At 43.7% G+C, this 19,170-nt stretch overlaps 1 protein-coding gene across 1 annotated transcript in view; it reads right to left on the bottom strand.

Annotated features, from left to right (window-relative positions):
* Positions 1-19,170, bottom strand: part of DNAlig4 (DNA ligase 4) — a 594,766-nt gene that overhangs the window by 306,688 nt on the left and 268,908 nt on the right. The window lies entirely within an intron of this gene.

Here is a 19,170-nt window from a genome sequence, read left to right as displayed (position 1 = left end):
TCGCAGAAATGATGTTCGCTGGTGGGACATCATCAACAAGGCCACCTGATCACCATAGAGATGGTGATACACCCGCGTCAAAATATCAGACACGAAGAGCCAAGGAGAAGGCCGAACCAGTCACGTACAGGACCGATCCAACATGCCAAAAGAGGCGGAGCCGAGGAAAATCCCCGGGTTCGGACACCTATCAAGCAGGGTCTGAAAATAAAGCTGGGCCGGCCACCAAGGGACCACGAGGGCTTCTCTCCTAGGGAATGGACTCCAACCGAGCCAGAACCTGAAGCAACAGCTGGATCGGGAGAAGAGGAACAGGTATCCCCACCTCGACCAGTCCTGCCAAAAGGCATCCACCGTGAATGCCTTGCAGGCGGGTAAAGGCGCCATACAGAATGAGAGATGCCGAGACCACGCCGACGTGAAGATATCCATGGCTAGGAGTCCATACGTTCGGCAGAGCCAAAGAAACGAGTCAGCAACGACCGGCCAATCCACAAACAGAGAAATGAACCGGGATAGGCTGTCTGCCAGGACACAGGACATACCCCGGGCAAGAACCGCACGGCTAGCCAAACCCCGAGAATCCAGCAAACGAGCCACTCGAAGGGACCAACCCCAAAGGTCAAAGACCTAAGAGAAACCCCGTGGTACCGGCAATGAACCACTGGAGAACAATCTAAAATGAAGCTGGATGGTAGAGGATTGAATGACCTGAACCCCCCAAAGCGCAAACCAGACAGCCACGAACTCCCAAACCGTGCTGTGAGCCCGACGGACGGACAGACCCCACCATTCCCGGCTGACCTGGTGAGCAATGGTCACAAAGCCCCAGCCAAGAGATGACCCGTCCGTGAACGCATCAAGCGAAGGCTCGGGGAGGTGCCAAGGCACGGAATCCCGAAACCCCAAAGAGGAAGCTGGTGACACAGCACCAACACAAGATCCCGGTGGACTAACCCAACGATTGCAAGAGAGGGGGAGTCGCCGAAGGAACCAAACAGACGCCGAAGCCAAACCTGACCCTGCGGGCAGACCAGCACGTCGATGTTCAGACTCCCGCACAACCGCTTGAGCAACCGCCGAGCGACCCGGGACCCCCCCTCATCAACAGCCGAAGGCGGGACCACAGCCGCAGCAACGCTTCTGGAGGGAAAGACAAGGAGTGGCCCAAGAGCCCTAAACAAGACCCCAGCCAGGTCCGAACCAGGGACGGAAACAGATGGAACAGCCTCCAGATCACCAGGAAACTGAATCCGGTGATCTGGAAAGAACCACACCCTTGGCAAGCAGACAAGCGGACTGACTGGGAGCCCACACCAGCCAGTCGTCGAGGTATGCCAGACACCGAATCCCGAGCAGACGCAGACAGGGCACCAAGATTCGGTAAAGATGCGTAAATACGCCAAGTGCCAATTACAAACTAAGGCAACAAAAGCGGCAAGCATGAAGCCCCACCACCAACTGTGCCAGTCCCGGAACCCTGGAGAGGAACGTGCCAAGAAGTGACCCGGAGGTGAAGGGCCACCATCCAGGAAACTGGCCTCAACAGAAGCCAGACCGGAGACAACAGTCCTCAGAAGAGGGCAAAGAATCCAGGACACAGACTGAACAAGTCCAGAAGAACCACAGATCCGCAAGGCCTGTGTCTGCATAGAGCAGACGGGAACCCCTGAAGGATGAGGTGGATCGACCACATCCAAACTCACCAATCAAGATGATACGCCGAAGCACAGGGGACGAAGACCACCCCACCAGCCCCGAACCCCTCAAAGGGGAAGAAGCCGTCCGCCGCCACCAGAGGCCGGAAGACAACTAAAAACGCCCACTAACTGCGGGACCAAGCGAGAGCCAACAGAGCAAGCTGCTCCCCCAGCGCCCGGTCAACAGCAAAGGGAATGGAGACCCTTCCGAAAGAAATTGTATGTATATGTATATATATATATATATATATATATATATATATATATATATATATATATATGTATATATATATATATATGTATATATATATATATATGTATATATATATATATATATATATGTCGTACCTAATAGCCAGAACGCACTTCTCTGCCTACTATGCAAGGCCCGATTTGCCTAATAAGCCAAGTTTTCATGAATTAATTGTTTTTCGACTACCTAACCTACCGAACCAAACCTAACCTAACTTTTTCGGCTACCTAACCTAACCTAAAAAGATAGGTTAGGTTAGGTTAGGTAGGGTTGGTTAGGTTTGGTCATATATCTACGTTAATTTTAACTCCAATAAAAAAATATTGACCTCATACATAATGAAATGGGTAGCTTTATCATCTCATAAGAAAAAAATTGAGAAAATATAATAATTCAGGAAAACTTGGCTTATTAGGCAAATCGGGCCTTGCATAGTAGGCTGAGAAGTGCGTTCTGGCTACTACGTACGACATATATATATATATATATATATATATATATATATATATATATATATATATATATATATATATATATATATATATGTCGTACCTCATCTCATAAGAAAAAAATTGAGAAAATATAATAATTCAGGAAAACTTGGCTTATTAGGCAAATCGGGCCTTGCATAGTAGGCTGAGAAGTAGTAGCCAGTGCGTTCTGGCTACTACGTACGACATATATATATATATATATATATATATATATATATATATATATATATATATATATATATATGTCGTACCTAGTAGCCAGAACGCACTTCTCAGCCTACTATGCAAGGCCCGATTTGCCTAATAAGCCAAGTTTTCCTGAATTATTATATTTTCTCAATTTTTTTTCTTATGAGATGATAAAGCTACCCATTTCATTATGTATGAGGTCAATATTTTGTTATTGGAGTTAAAATTAACGTAGATATATGACCAAACCTAACCTATATATATATATATATATATATATATATATATATGTCGTACCTAGTAGCCAGAACGCACTTCTCAGCCTACTATGCAAGGCCCAATTTGCCTAATAAGCCAAGTTTTCCTGAATTAATATATTTTCTCTAATTTTTTTCTTATGAAATGATAAAGCTACCCATTTCATTATGTATGAGGTCAATTTTTTTTTATTGGAGTTAAAATTAACGTAGATATATGACCGAACCTAACCAACCCTACCTAACCTAAACTAACCTATCTTTATAGGTTAGGTATCCGAAAAAGTTAGGTTAGGTTAGATTAGGTAGGTTATGTAGTCAAAAACAATTAATTCATGAAAACTTGGCTTATTAGGCAAATCGGGCCTTGCATAGTAGGCTGAGAAGTGCGTTCTGGCTACTAGGTACGACATATATATATATATATATATATATATATATATATATATATATATATATATATATATATATATATATATATATATATATATATATATATTATTAAATATGACCGAAAAAGTAAGATTAATAATTCTAACACGAATTTTCTCAATCTTTCGTACATTACGCTTCACTGTTGGAGGTAAATCAAAAATCACTTCTCCAAAATTCATTTTTATTTCTAGTCTGACGCGACACGGGCGCGTTTCGTAAAACTTATTACATTTTCAAAGACTTCACAAATACACAACTGATTAGAACTTACGTCTCTCTGATATTATATCTACATTTGAGTGAGGTGGGAAGGGTGATGTGGCATTAACACAAGACAGAACAGGAGGGGATATTAATAGGGTATTAAAAGTATCAACACAAGACAGAACAGAAACAATGGGTATTGAATAGAAGTGTTTGTAGAAAGCCTATTGGTCCATATTTCTTGATGCTTCTATATTGGAGCGGAGTCTTGAGGTGGGTAGAATATAGTTGTGCAATAATTGGCTGTTGATTGCTGGTGTTGACTTCTTGATGTGTAGTGCCTCGCAAACGTCAAGCCGCCTGCTATCGCTGTATCTATCGATGATTTCTGTGTTGTTTACTAGGATTTCTCTGGCGATGGTTTGGTTATGGGAAGAGATTATATGTTCCTTAATGGAGCCCTGTTGCTTATGCATCGTTAAACGCCTAGAAAGAGATGTTGTTGTCTTGCCTATATACTGGGTTTCTTGGAGCTTACAGTCCCCAAGTGGGCATTTGAAGGCATAGACGACGTTAGTCTCTTTTAAAGCGTTCTGTTTTGTGTCTGGAGAGTTTCTCATGAGTAGGCTGGCCGTTTTTCTGGTTTTATAGTAAATCGTCAGTTGTATCCTCTGATTTTTGTCTGTAGGGATAACGTTTCTATTAACAATATCTTTCAGGACCCTTTCCTCCGTTTTATGAGCTGTGGAAAAGAAGTTCCTGTAAAATAGTCTAATAGGGGGTATAGGTGTTGTGTTAGTTGTCTCTTCAGAGGTTGCATGGCTTTTCACTTTCCTTCTTATGATGTCTTCGATGAAACCATTGGAGAAGCCGTTATTGACTAGGACCTGCCTTACCCTACAGAGTTCTTCGTCGACTTGCTTCCATTCTGAGCTGTGGCTGAGAGCACGGTCGACGTATGCGTTAACAACACTCCTCTTGTACCTCTCGGGGCAGTCGCTGTTGGCATTTAGGCACATTCCTATGTTTGTTTCCTTAGTGTAGACTGCAGTGTGGAAACCTCCGCCCTTTTCCATGACTGTTACATCTAGAAAAGGCAGCTTCCCATCCTTTTCCGTCTCGTAAGTGAAACGCAGCACGGAACTCTGCTCAAATGCCTCCTTCAGCTCCTGCAGATGTCTGACATCAGGTACCTGTGTAAAAATGTCGTCAACATACCTGCAGTATATGGCCGGTTTCAAGTTCATGTCAACTAAGACTTTTTGCTCGATGGTACCCATGTAGAAGTTTGCAAACAGGACACCTAGGGGAGAACCCATGGCGACCCCATCTACTTGCTTATACATGTGCCCATCCGGGCTCAAGAAGGTACCTTACATAGATAGATAGATAGATACCTTACAAGCAGAACTTATTGCAGAAGGAGGAAAGAATCGAGGCAACTACAGAAGCACCATACTGTCCCCCGAGCTTAAAGCGGCAGCTAAAAGCCTTCGTGAGAACAAGGAGATAGTTGTCAGGAGAGGTGACAAGTCGCCAATATATGTCATTCTTAAAAAAGACGAATATCTGGCGAAAATGAACATCATACTCTCTGACCAAACTAAGTTCCAAAGGGTAACGAAGGACACTACAGCCGAATTAAAAGCAAAGGTCAACAAACTGATCGAAACTGTGAACGCCAAGAAATCCGGACTCCACCTGCCAAAGATCATTGGGGAATATAAACCTGGATATGCGTATGGAAATGTCAAGACACACAAGCCTGGAAACCCACTTCGGCCAATCATTAGCCAGATACCCAAACCCACGTACAGACTGGCGAAGCGACTCAACGGCCTGCTGACTCCTTATGTTCCCTGCGCCTTCAGCCTGAAGTCTCCAAAGGAATTTGTTGACTTACTGCGGGGCACACGGGCCACAGGGATAAGAGCCTCGTTGGACGTAGAATCGCTGTTTACCAACGTACCTGTGGACGAGACAATCGGGATGATAGCCGACAGAGTGTATCGTGATCCAGCCTGTACTCCTCTTGACATACCAGAAAATATTCTGAGGAAACTACTCCAAGCTTGTACTAAAGAGGCACCCTTCTTGAGCCCGGATGGACACATGTATAAGCAAGTAGATGGGGTCGCCATGGGTTCTCCCCTAGGTGTCCTGTTTGCAAACTTCTACATGGGTACCATTGAGCAAAAAGTCTTAGTCGACATGAACTTGAAACCGGCCATATACTGCAGGTATGTTGACGACATTTTTACACAGGTACCTGATGTCAGACATCTGCAGGAGCTGAAGGAGGCATTTGAGCAGAGTTCCGTGCTGCGTTTCACTTACGAGATGGAAAAGGATGGGAAGCTGCCCTTTCTAGATGTAACAGTCATGGAAAAGAGCGGAGGTTTCCACACTGCAGTCTACACTAAGGAAACGAGCATAGGAATGTGCCTAAATGCCAACAGCGACTGCCCAGACAGGTACAAGAGGAGTGTTGTTAACGCATATGTCGACCGTGCTCTCAGCCACAGCTCAGAATGGAAGCAAGTCGACGAAGAACTCTGTAGGGTAAGGCAGGTCCTAGTCAACAACGGCTTCTCCAATGGTTTCGTCGAAGACATCATAAGAAGGAAAGTGAAACGCCATGCAACCTCCGAAGAGACAAATAACACAACACCTATACCCCCTATTAGACTATTTTACAGGAACTTCTTTTCCACAGCTCATAAAACGGAGGAAAGGGTCCTGAAAGATATTGTTAATAGAAACGTTATCCCTACAGACAAAAATCAGAGGATACAACTGACGATTTACTATAAAACCAGAAAAACGGCCAGCCTACTCATGAGAAACTCTCCAGACACAAAACAGAACGCTTTAAAAGAGACTAACGTCGTCTATGCCTTCAAATGCCCTCTTGGGGATTATAAGCTCCAAAAAACCCAGTATATAGGCAAGACAACAACATCTCTTTCTAGGCGTTTAACGATGCATAAGCAACAGGGCTCCATTAAGGAACATATAATCTCTTCCCACAACCAAACCATCGCCAGAGAAATCCTAGTAAACAACACAGAAATCATTGATAGATACAGCGATAGCAGGCGGCTTGACGTTTGCGAGGCACTACACATCAAGAAGTCAACACCAGCAATCAACAGCCAATTAATGCACAACTATATTCTACCCACCTCAAGACTCCGCTCCAATATAGAAGCATCAAGAAATATGGACCAATAGGCTTTCTACAAACACTTCTATTCAATACCCATTGTTTCGTGTTCTGTCTTGTGTTGATGAAATTAATACCCTATTAATGCCACCTCTTGTTCTGTCTTGTGTTGATGAAATTAATACCCTATTAATGCCACCTCACCCCATCCACCTCACTCAAATGTAGATATAAAATCGGAGATGCGTAAGTTCTATTCAGTTGTGTATTTGTAAACTAAAAGTCTTTGAAAATGTAATAAGTTTTACGAAACGCACACGTGTCGCGTCAGACTAGAAATAAAAATGAATTTTGGAGAATTGATTTTTTATTTACCTCCAACAGTGAAAAGAAATGTACGAAAGATTGAGAAAATTCGTGTTAGAATTATTAATCTTACTTTTTCGGTCATATTTAATAATATATATATATATATATATATATATAAAATTATACACCCACATGCATACGCCCAGTGTGCGTGTGAGCCCAGTAGGCTTGCGTGTGCATGTAATAGAGCCCAGTAGGCTCAGGAATCTGTACACCAGTTGATTGACAGTTGAGAGGCGGGACCAAAGAGCCAGAGCTCAACCCCCGCAAGCACAACTAGGTGAGTACACACATAAGTGTACACATGTATATGTATATATATGTGTACACACACACATACACTTGAAAAGAAAAGAAAATTAAATAAAAAAAAGAAAAATACAAGCCACCGACCAGTGGGCAGAGAGCACTACGCCGGCCAGGCAAACAAGGCACAAAGAAAGCACAAAACTGCATCAAAAGGCCCACCTCGACAATAAAACCCAAGGCCCCAGCACGACCACATGTGCCAAGACCCAAAAAGATCAGCCTGCAAGCCAGGAAGACCCTAGAACCCCCCCAGAAGGCAGAACTGGGTCACACACTAGGAAACAAAGCCCCCAGAACCCACAAAGGGGGGCCCAAGAGGAAGAAACCTCCGGAATGAAACCAAAGAACCCAAAGGAACCCGGAATTGAACCTGTTACGACCTTGGGTTCCTCAGTTGGAAACCAGATGTCAAACTGAGCTAAATAAACTACTTTATATTATGTGGAACGCTTGCCGATGTGTGTCTGTTCTTATCTTCCTTGCCAGACATAAGATGAATCTTGTTTCTCACAGAGCATTTAAAGACTGAGCTTGTGGTTGATTATTAATTAATAAAATAGGCATCAACTATGTTTACAAATGATTAGAAAGTATTAGTAAAGTAGATCTGAGTAAACTTGGATATAGGGCTGCTGTACGATTAGCTGAGTAGTCGGCCGGCAGTGAGTCAGCTGGAGGAAGCTGAAACTGGAGACGCTCCTCCTTCTCTGGCTGGCGTTCGTGGTGTCAAGATCTCTACTGAGTTGCTCTGCACCCCTCTACCCTTCCTCCTGCTTCTCTCCCTTACCTATTTCTGTGTCTAGTTTACCAAGATAAGTACTGTATTGTGTTCATATTTTCTGGCATAAGTGTGTTCTAATGTGTAGAGTATTACTGTGTATTAATTAATTAGGTGATCACTAGTGTTTATATTGCTAAGTTACTCTAAGAGGGTCCCAGTGGAACCACGTGGGCTCCAGTAGTACCAGTAAGCTACCTAGAGTCTTTGCTAGTGTCCCTTGTCTAGTAGACTTTACCCTAGCTTGTGCTCATTGTAAAACCTTGTATCGTGCTTATGTGGACCAAGGCTTTTAACGTAAGATAGTGTGGTAAAGTAATTATTGTTATTGTTGTGAATGTATATGGGGGGGGGGGGAAGTTGTTAAGGGGTTAATAAATAAATAAGTTAGTTTTAAAGGAGTATCCATTCTTCCTGTGTAGGAGATCAATGATCTACCTCTAGACTGACATTGTCTTGTAGCCAATTAATTATCACTGTTTATATCTTATTGGGGGCCAGGCCTTTAAGATCTCCATTACTTGGGATACATCTTAACCCTTCCACTACTCAGGGGTCCTGGGGACATTTACACCCCTGTGCACAAGAAAAAAAAATTCAATTTTTTTTTTCGTCTTCTAAACATGTTAATTTGTGTCCCCTGAGCACGGGAAAAATAAAAAAAAAATCGTAGGTGATATATTTTGGGCGCAATTGACCGAGGAAGTCTGGCGTTGACAGAGCGGTCGTCAGACCCGGTCAGTGTCACCCGCGCTGACAGGTGGGAGTTGCCACAAAGATATTATTACCTAATTGTTTCAATATCTCCGATTGATTTTTTCTTAGTTTTTTTGCAGTAATATTATTCAATAGTGTGTATTGTAATATATTTATATAATAAAAGTGGTGAATAATCGCTATACTCAAAAGTACGATGTGCATATTAGTGATTCAATTATTATGTTTATAAAACAATAAACAAATAGTTTTGCTGCTATTACACTCTATACACAGGTTATATATAAGTATCTGCATGTTTTGGCCACCATAACGAACCACTAAGTTGGTATTGAGAGTCGAAAAGCAACGAGGAGTTACCGCCACACACCAGCCAGCCACTCGCTGCCACTCCCTCAACACACGCACTAAACTTTCTTCCCCAACAATACCATTTGTGGTGTTATTACACTATATACAGATGTTATATATAAGTATGTATATATTTTTTTCACCACAACTGTACAGCTAAGCTGATATAGTTAGTTCAGGCACTAAGAGTAGTCGCTATACACAGATGGCGGCTGGCGGCTCCCTCACTCATTCAAGGTCACACGCACTAAACTTTCTCCCCCAACAATACTGTTTGCAGTGTTATTATCCTATATACACATATTATATATAAATATCTACATGTTTTATGCACCGTAACTGTACACCTAAGCTTGTAGTGCGCCCAAAGAGCATAGTGGCCACCCTCTAAACAGCTAGACAAATCGTGCAGACGACGTCACCTCTGTCACCCATATGGCTCCTCCCAGCATAATCCTTTTGCTGTTATTACACTAATACACACATTATATATAAGTATCTACATTTGTGTTCACCATAGAGAACCACTGACCTAGTATGGTGAATGCCAACAATAACAGGTAGCCGCCACAGCCACACGGGACCAAAGAGCCAGAGCTCAACCCCCGCAAGCACAATTAGGTGAGTACACAGTCAGTAAACGATGCTGTCTCCCTCCGTCTCTCAGCATCCCTCCTCCCACAGCGCTAATTATTACATCAATCCTGCTATTATCACAACCCTGGTTATTTATATCACAGTCATGGGTCATCTGTAATATTGTCATCGCTAAATAATAACAATTATATATTTATTTTGACATTTTTCGGCGATGCTGTGGTCACAAGACACAAGCATTGTGGTCAGCAATGCTGTTCGCTCATGCTGCGTGCATCAGCCTTGGTTGCTCCAAGAGTACTGTGCCTCTCACACCTGAGAATATTGCCCACGATTTAAAAAAAAAATGGGGTCTGTTTACAAGAGCCCTGAGGAAGCTACTGTGAACCCCGTGTAGCCGCGAGCCATTTGAATCGGGCCTGGCACCCGATGGCGTATATATATGCCATGCGCACCGTGGGGCATGTTACTCAGGGCATATATATACCCCATGCGCAGTTTAAGGGTTAATTCTAACTGCTGACCCTACTCCATAATACTAGACCCCACATACCAGACCATCAATCCTTAACACTACTAAATTTGCCGATGGAAATACACCACAGAATGGCAAAGCACAGCCCCCTAGACAGGACCCCTAGGGAAACGGCCAAAACAGACCGAAAACCGAGGGACAAGGTGTGGGAGCAAGAATAAACAGACGGACACTCAGCCCAAACCCTAGGGCCCAGACCCAAAACAGACAAGAAACAGAAAAACCGGTATAAAAACCAACACCCAAGCGTTCCCAGAGGAACAGAAGATGGGCAGAAAACACAAGAGAAGCAAAGAAACCCCTGAAAGAGATGAAAAACTCACCCAAAACGCTAGCTCGCACACCCAGGCGCATGTAAACACACCACACTGCTGCCCTGGTGGCCACGCCGGGAAACCGGCAGAAGAAAATGGCCACCAGAAATGGGGGGGGGGGGCTTGACCGATGCAATAGATATGAAAACATGCCAGCAAATGTGGGAAGCAAGCAGAATAGATGGACGAAAAACCTCGCTCAGAAGCAGAAAACCCAGGCAGGGGCAAACAGCCCCAGAACTGCTAGCAAGCATCCCCCACAGCCCCGGGAACCCGCAACAGAGGCCCCGGGGGCAGAGCCGTCCTCCACGCCCTCTACCCCTTAAAGAAATGGAAGAGTCCAGGGGAAAAGGCAGCAAGAAAGGACTGCTGGTAAGACCCAGAAGCCTTGGCAGGAGGAACAGGCTCAAAAACATCCGTCCCCAACCCGAACGAGGCAGCCCCTGAAACCGCCTGAGTCTCTGTCCCAACTAAACCCCGCCCAGACCCCGAAACCCGCAGACGGTCAGGAGCCGGGAACAGGGAGGGAAAAGGGGCGAATAGTACCTAACCAAAACAGGGCGGCCCCAGGGCATCCGGGCGGAAAACCAACCTAGAGTGTTGCAGCAACCTAAAGCAAGCTTGCAACACGGATGCCGCCTGACTCTGAACAATAATAACATCAGGAGAGTACTGGAGAAAAACCGAAAACAACTCGCAAGACTCCGGGTCAAGGTGTCAGTGACCCAACAGGCAGCATAATGGAGGTAAAAAATGTGGCGACTGTCACCTGGAGACAAGGGCACAGCAACCAACGAACTCACACAAGACGGGTCGGAACCCGGACGACCATTCAATGGTCCATCAAGCCCCGACAGGGTTTTCCAGGGCCTGTAGGGACCACATAAAGAATATTGTGCAAGGAGCCTATGCTATGCTTTCTAACTTCAGAATTGCATTTAAATACATGGATGGCGATATACTAAAGAAATTGTTCATGAATTTTGTTAGGCCAAAGCTAGAATATGCAGCTGTTGTGTGGTGCCCATATCTTAAGAAGCACATCAACAAACTGGAAAAGGTGCAAAGACATGCTACTAAGTGGCTCCCAGAACTGAAGGGGCAAGAGCTACGAGGAGAGGTTAGAAGCATTAAACATGCCAAAACTAGAAGACAGAAGAAAAAGAGGTGATATGATCACTACATACAAAATAGTAACAGGAATTGATAAAATCGACAGGGAAGATTTCCTGAGACCTGGCACTTCAAGAACAAGAGGTCATAGATTTAAACTAGCTAAACACAGATGCCGAAGAAATATAAGAAAATTCACCTTCGCAAATAGAGTGGTAGACGGTTGGAACAAGTTAAGTGAGAAGGTGGTGGAGGCCAAGACCGTCAGTAGTTTCAAAGCGTTATATGACAAAGAGTGCTGGGAAGACGGGACACCACGAGCGTAGCTCTCATCCTGTAACTACACTTAGGTAATTACCCATCTGTTCACCCACTTCCCTGCCCACCCACCTGCCTGCATGCCCACTTACCCACCTGCCAATCTATCCACCCACTTGTTCACCCACCTACCAGCTAGGCAGCTAACCACCCACCCAGCCCCACACATTAACACTTTCGCCCGGGCATGACGCAGCATTGCGTCATCCGTTTACTGGCGGTAATTCCGGGGATGACGCAGCATTGCGTCATCCACTTTAAATAATCGCCAAAAATCAGGTTTTTATCCGATTTTTTGGGGACTGGTTTTAAAATGCGCGCCGATGTCTTCCCATTTTCTTTGTCGAGCCTCGTGGTCCTCAGGCAGCTTGTTACATGCCGTGGGCCCATTGTTTTCGCTCCACTGTTGTGACCAATGTCGCCTCCCCTCGCATCTCAAACGTGTGAACATTTCGGCTATTTTCCGTGGCTATATTTCTTACTGCGGCTTTAGAAACTATCTACGCTTACTCCACGATGGATAGTGATCATGAACAAGGCCCTTCCAGGAAGAAAATTGCGAAAGAAAGGCTTGAAAAGGGCGGGAATTGGGAGTGTAGCTGGAAGGCGGCTGAGCACTCACTCGCGGCTAACGCGTGGCCCATCTTCAACTCGTCGGCGGTTGGAGCGTGACCAGGTTTTTTATTTTATATGCTAATGTTCCTCTAGAGAATTCTATTGCGAACCCATTGAGACCAAAATGAAAGACTTAGGATAAAAATTGAGGTGACCAGAGTGAAAATAATGAAAACATTTTATCGCGTTTGCGCGCTCCTGGATAACTCGTTCGCACTTTCTCTGTTTGCTGCGGGTAATTAGCCGGGCTTTTAGAGTTTATATGCATTTAGTGCTGTAGAGAATTCTATTGCGAACACAATGATACCAAATTTAATCGCGTAGGACGAGAATTAAGGTGACAAAGTTGAAGAGAGTATACACTTTTCAGAATTTGCGCGCACTCCCGTGACACTCTGGGTCCCATATCGCACAGTTGAGGGGTGGCGAGCGGGGTGCACCAAAGTGTTAATTAGTGTGTGTCAATTCAAATCATGAGTGTGGTATAAAAATTGTTGGAAATGGTCCCTTTTGGACTCTAAGGTGAAAAAGTACTCTTATCCGGAAAACGTGATTATCCAGTTGGGGGTCCTTCTCATATAGTCCGGATAATCGAGTGGAGACAGTAATAAGCATCAACTGCCGGTCCTGAAAAAACCAAGAAAGGACACGACAACCCAATCCGAAAAAGAAGACAACCTACGAAGAGGAAGAAAATGGCGAAAAGAATGGCAGGAAACTTCATACAGTCACCGAGACAAAGCTTGCAGATGGGACACTATCAACGAAACCACCTAATCACCATATGGACGTTGATACACCGGCGTCAAAAAAATCAGACGCGAAGAGCAGAGGAGAAGGCCAAACGAACCACATACCAGAGCAGTCCGACCTGCCAGAAGTGCCAAAAGAGGCAGAGCCGCGTGAAACGCCCCAGATTCAGACACCGAGCAAGCAGCGCCTGAAAATAAGGCTGGGCCGGCCATCAAGGAGCCACGAGTACTACCTTCGCTGGGAAGGATTCCAACAGAGCCAGATCCCGAAGCAACGCCTGGACCAGGGTGAAAAGGTACAGGGAACTCCACCTCGACCAGTCCTGCCAAAAGGCATCCACTGTGAACACCTTGCAGGTGCGGAAGGGCACCACATAGAATGGAGACACCGAGACCACGCCGACGCGAAAATGTCCATGTCCGGGAGTCTATATGTCTGGCAGAGCCAATGAAACGGGTCGGCATCAACTGTCCATTCCGTGAACCGAGGAATGAACTGAGACAGGCCATCCGCCAGGACGTTGGACACTCCCCGGACATGAACCGCACGAAGAGCCAAACCCCAAGAATCCAGCAAACGAGCCACCCAAAGGGACCAACCCCAAAGAACCAAGGACTGAAGAAACCCCCGTGATTCTGGCAATTAGCCACCGGTGAACAGTTCAAAAGGAGCCGAATGGAGCCGGATAGAGTCCCGAGTGACCTGAACCCTCCGAAGCACAGACCAGACCTCCGCGAACCCCCGCACTGTGCTGTGAGCCTGACGTTAGTACGAACCCTACAGTTCCCGGCCGGCCTGGTGAGCACTGGTCACAAACCCCAAGCTGAGAGATGAACCGTCCGTGAAACCCCAAAAAGGAAGCCAGCAACGCAAGCACCGAGACAAGGCCCCCGGAGGACAAACCCAACAATCGAGAGAGAGGCGGAAGGGACATCCCCGAAGGAACCAAAACAGATGCCGAAGTCAAACCCGACCCAGTGGGTGGGCCAGCACGGCGAAGGTCAGACTCCAGCACAACTGTTCGAGCAACCGACGAGTGACCCAGGACCCCCTCAGGAACAGCAGAAGGCGGGACCACAGCCGCAGGAACACCTCTGGAGGGAGAAACAAGAAGCAGTTCGAAAGTCCCAAACAAGACCCAGCCAGGTCTGAACCTGGGAGAGAACCAGATGGAATGTTCTCCAGTTCACCAGGAACCCAAACCCGCCGAGCTGGAAAGAACCACACCCCTGGCGAGCAGACAAGCGAACCGACTGGGAGCCCACACCAGCCAGTTGTCAAGGTAGGCCAGAAACCGGAACCAACGCAGACAGGTCACCAAGACCTGGTAAGGATGCACATATACACGAGGTGCCCAATACAAACTAGGGCAGGCTGTTCCAGTATGGGTACACATTTCCTTATAATATATTATATATATATATATATATATATATATATATATATATATATATATATATATATATATAATATATATATATATATATATATATATATATATATATATATATATATATATATATATATATATATATATATATATATATATATATATATATATATATATATATATATATATATATTATATATATATATATATATATATATATATATATATATATATATATATATATATATATATATATATATATATATATATATATGAATGACAGTGTCAGACCACGGAGGAAAATTGAAACAGGAATTTCCTTAAGTACTTTCGTATATTAATACAGCTTCAGAAGGAGTGGTTTTACAGGCCGAGTACTAGACATAAATTGTCTGCCTATTTATGTCCAGTACTTGGCCTGTAAAACCACTCCTTCTGAAGATGTATTAATATACGAAAGTACTTAAGGAAATTACTGTTTCAATTTTCCTCCGTGGTCTGACACTTTCACATTTTTAATCACATGTTTATTTTCGTGATATACACACACTTTTGGTATTTTTGGGAATAAAGTATGTAATGCGTTATAAACTGGAAGAAAATAAGGAGGTTGAAGCAGTTGAAAAACCAGACTTCAGGAGAGGACATTATGGTGACCTTAGAAATTTTTTTAGTGAGTATAATTGGACAGACTTGATGCTAGGCAAGGAAGTGAATGAGATGTATGTCAAGTTTTGTGAAATATATGATAAAGGCACAAAAAAAATTATACCAAAACAGAGATGCAGAACTAGGAAACAGGATTGGTTCAATAGAAATTGCGAGAGGGCTAGAGACCAAAAGACACAAAAATGGAATCAATACAGGAAGAGGCCGAACCCCCAAACATACCAGCGATACAAAGATGCGAGAAACAACTACACGGCAGTGAGGAGAGAGGCAGAAAGAAATTTTCAAAAAGGGATTGCAGACAAATGTAAAACAGAACCAGGTCTATTCTATAAATTCATAAACATCGAATTGCAGGTAAAGGATAATATTCAGAGGTTGAAAATGGGAAATAGATTCACGGAAGATGAAAAGGAAATGTGTGAAACACTAAACGAAAAGTTCCAAAGTGTGTTTGTACAAAATGAAATCTTTAGGGAACCAGATACAATAAGAATTCCAGAGAACAACATAGAGCACATAGAGGTGTCTAGAGACGAAGTGGAAAAAATGCTCAAGGAGCTAAGTAAGAACAAAGCAGTTGGTCCAGATGGAGTTTCACCATGGGTTCTGAGAGAATGTGCACCTGAGCTCAGCATTCCACTTCAACTGATTTTTCAGGCATCCCTGTGTACAGGAGCTGTAGCTGATGTGTGGAAAAAGGCTAACATAGTTCCAATCTACAAAGTGGAAACAGGGAAGACCCCCTTAATTATAGACCTGTATCATTGACAAGTGTAATAGTCAAAATATTGGAAAAAATAATTAAAACTAAATGGGTAGAACACTTGGAGGAAAACAACATAATATCAGACAGACAGAATGGTTTTCGATCTGGAAGATCCTGTGTAACGAACTTGCTCAGTTTTTATGATCGAGCCACAGAGATTTTACAGGAAAGAGATGGTTGGGTTGACTGCATCTATCTGGACCTAAAAAAGGCTTTCGACAGAGTTCCCCATAAGAGGTTGTTCTGGAAACTGGAACATATTGGAGGAGTGACAGGTAAGCTACTAACATGGATGAAAAATTTCCTAACTGACAGAAAAATGAGGGCCATAATCAGAGGCAAGGTATCGGATTGGAGGAATGTAACGAGTGGAGTACCTCAGGGTTCAGTTCTTGCACCGGTAATGTTCATTGTCTACATAAACGATCTACCAGTGGGAATACACAATTACATGAACATGTTTGCTGATGATGCTAAGATAATAGGGAAGATAAGAAACTTAGATGATTGTCATGCCCTTCAAGAAGACCTGGACAAAATAAGTATATGGAGCAACACTTGGCAAATGGAATTTAATGTGAATAAATGCCATGTTATGGAATGTGGAATTGGAGAACACAGACCCCACACAACCTATAAATTATGTGAGAAATCTTTAAAGAATTCTGATAAAGAAAAGGATCTAGGGGTGGTTTTAGATAGAAAAATGTCACCTGAGGACCACATTAAGAACATTGTGAGAGGAGCCTATGCTACACTTTCTAACCTTAGAATTGCTTTTAAATACATGAATGGAGAAATACTAAAGAAATTGTTCACGACTTTTATTAGACCAAAGCTGGAATATGCAGTGGTTGTATGGTGCCCATATCTTAAGAAGCACATCAACAAACTGGAAAAGGTGCAACGACATGCCACTAAGTGGCTCCCAGAACTGAAGGACAAGAGCTATGAGGAGAGATTAGAGGCATTAAATATGCAAAAACTAAAAGATAGAAGAAAAAGAGGCGAAATGATCACTACGTTCAAAATAGTAACAGGAATAAATAAAATTGATAGGGAAGAATTCCTGAGACTCGGAACTTCAAGAACAAGAGGTCATAGATTTAAACTAACGAAACAAAGCTGCCGGAGAAATATACAAAAATTCACTTTTGTAAACAGAGTGGTAGACGGTTGGAACAAGTTAAGTGAGAAGGTGGTGGAGGCCAAAACCATCAGTGGTTTCAAAGCATTATATGACAGAGTGCTGGGGAGACGGGACACCACGAGCGTAGCTCATCCTGTAACTACACTTAGGTAATTACACTTAGGTAATTACACACACACACACACGCACGGGGAACACGCACAAGGGGACACAGGTGGAAACTGAGTGCCCAAATGAGCCACAGAGATATTAGAAAGAACTTTTTTAGTGTCAGAGTGGTTGACAAATGGAATGCATTAGGAAGTGATGTGGTGGAGGCTGACTCCATACACAGTTTCAAATGTAGATATGACAGAGCCCGATAGGCTCAGGAATCTGTACACCTGTTGATTGACGGTTGAGAGGCGGGACCAAAGAGCCAGAGCTCAACCCCCGCAAACACAACTAGGTGAGTACAACTAGGTGAGTACACACACACACACACACACACATTGTGGGACGCCTTAGTACAGTTGATAGAGCGACCACTTCGTGTTCTTGGATCTGAAGATCAAGTCCCACCCCGAGGAATCTCTGTCACTGTCTCTGGCATAAACAGTGTTGTGACCACAGTAGCCATCATGGACCGCCGCTATGAGGTGTTCACCGTTGGCGATGCCCAGCGCCAGCTCGTGAGGCATGCTCTTCGAAAGACCAAGAGCCAGCGCCGACGCAGCAAGGAGCGAACCCAGGCATACTGGATGGCAAAGGTCTGTGGCAAGGAGGTCCAGACCCTTCCCTCCCGCGCCACCCACTCTCAGTGAGTCTCTTCTCCTCTACACACTTGTATAAAAAAAAAAATAATAATAATAATAATAATAGAAAAATACAAAATAATAAAATCCCATAAATTTTTTCAGGAGAGGACATTATGGTGACCTTAGAAATTTTTTTAGTGAGTATAATTGGACAGACTTGATGCTAGGCAAGGAAGTGAATGAGATGTATGGCAAGTTTTGTGAAATATATGATAAAGGCACAAAAAAATTTATACCAAAACAGAGATGCAGAACTAGGAAACAGGATTGGTTCAATAGAAATTGCGAGAGGGCTAGAGACCGAAAGACACAAAAATGGAATCAATACAGGAAGAGGCCGAACCCCCAAACATACCAGTGATACAAAGATGCGAGAAACAACTACACGGCAGTGAGGAGAGAGGCAGAAAGAAATTTTGAAAAAGGGATTGCGGACAAATGTAAAACAGAACCAGGTCTATTCTATAAATTCATAAACAACAAATTGCAGGTAAAGGATAATATTCAGAGGTTGAAAATGGGAAATAGATTCACGGAAGATGAAAAGGAAATGTGTGAAACACTAAACGAAAAGTTCCAAAGTGTGTTTGTACAAAATGAAATCTTTAGGGAACCAGATACAATAAGAATTCCAGAGAACAACATAGAACACATAGAGGTGTCTAGAGACGAAGTGGAAAAAATGCTCAAGGAGCTCGGTAAGAACAAAGCAGCTGGCCCAGATGGCGTTTCACCATGGGTTCTGAGAGAATGTGCATCTGAGCTCAGCATTCCACTTCACCTGATCTTTCAGGCATCCCTGTGTACAGGAATCGTAGCAGACGGGTGGAAACAGGCTAACATAGTTCCAATCTACAAAAGTGGCAGCAGGGAAGACCCCCTCAATTATAGACCTGTATCATTGACAAGTGTAATAGTGAAAGTATTG

Source organism: Procambarus clarkii, chromosome 16 (assembly GCF_040958095.1).
Source record: "Procambarus clarkii isolate CNS0578487 chromosome 16, FALCON_Pclarkii_2.0, whole genome shotgun sequence".
NCBI lineage: Eukaryota > Metazoa > Arthropoda > Malacostraca > Decapoda > Cambaridae > Procambarus > Procambarus clarkii.
This window is presented reverse-complemented; position numbering and strand designations above follow the sequence as displayed.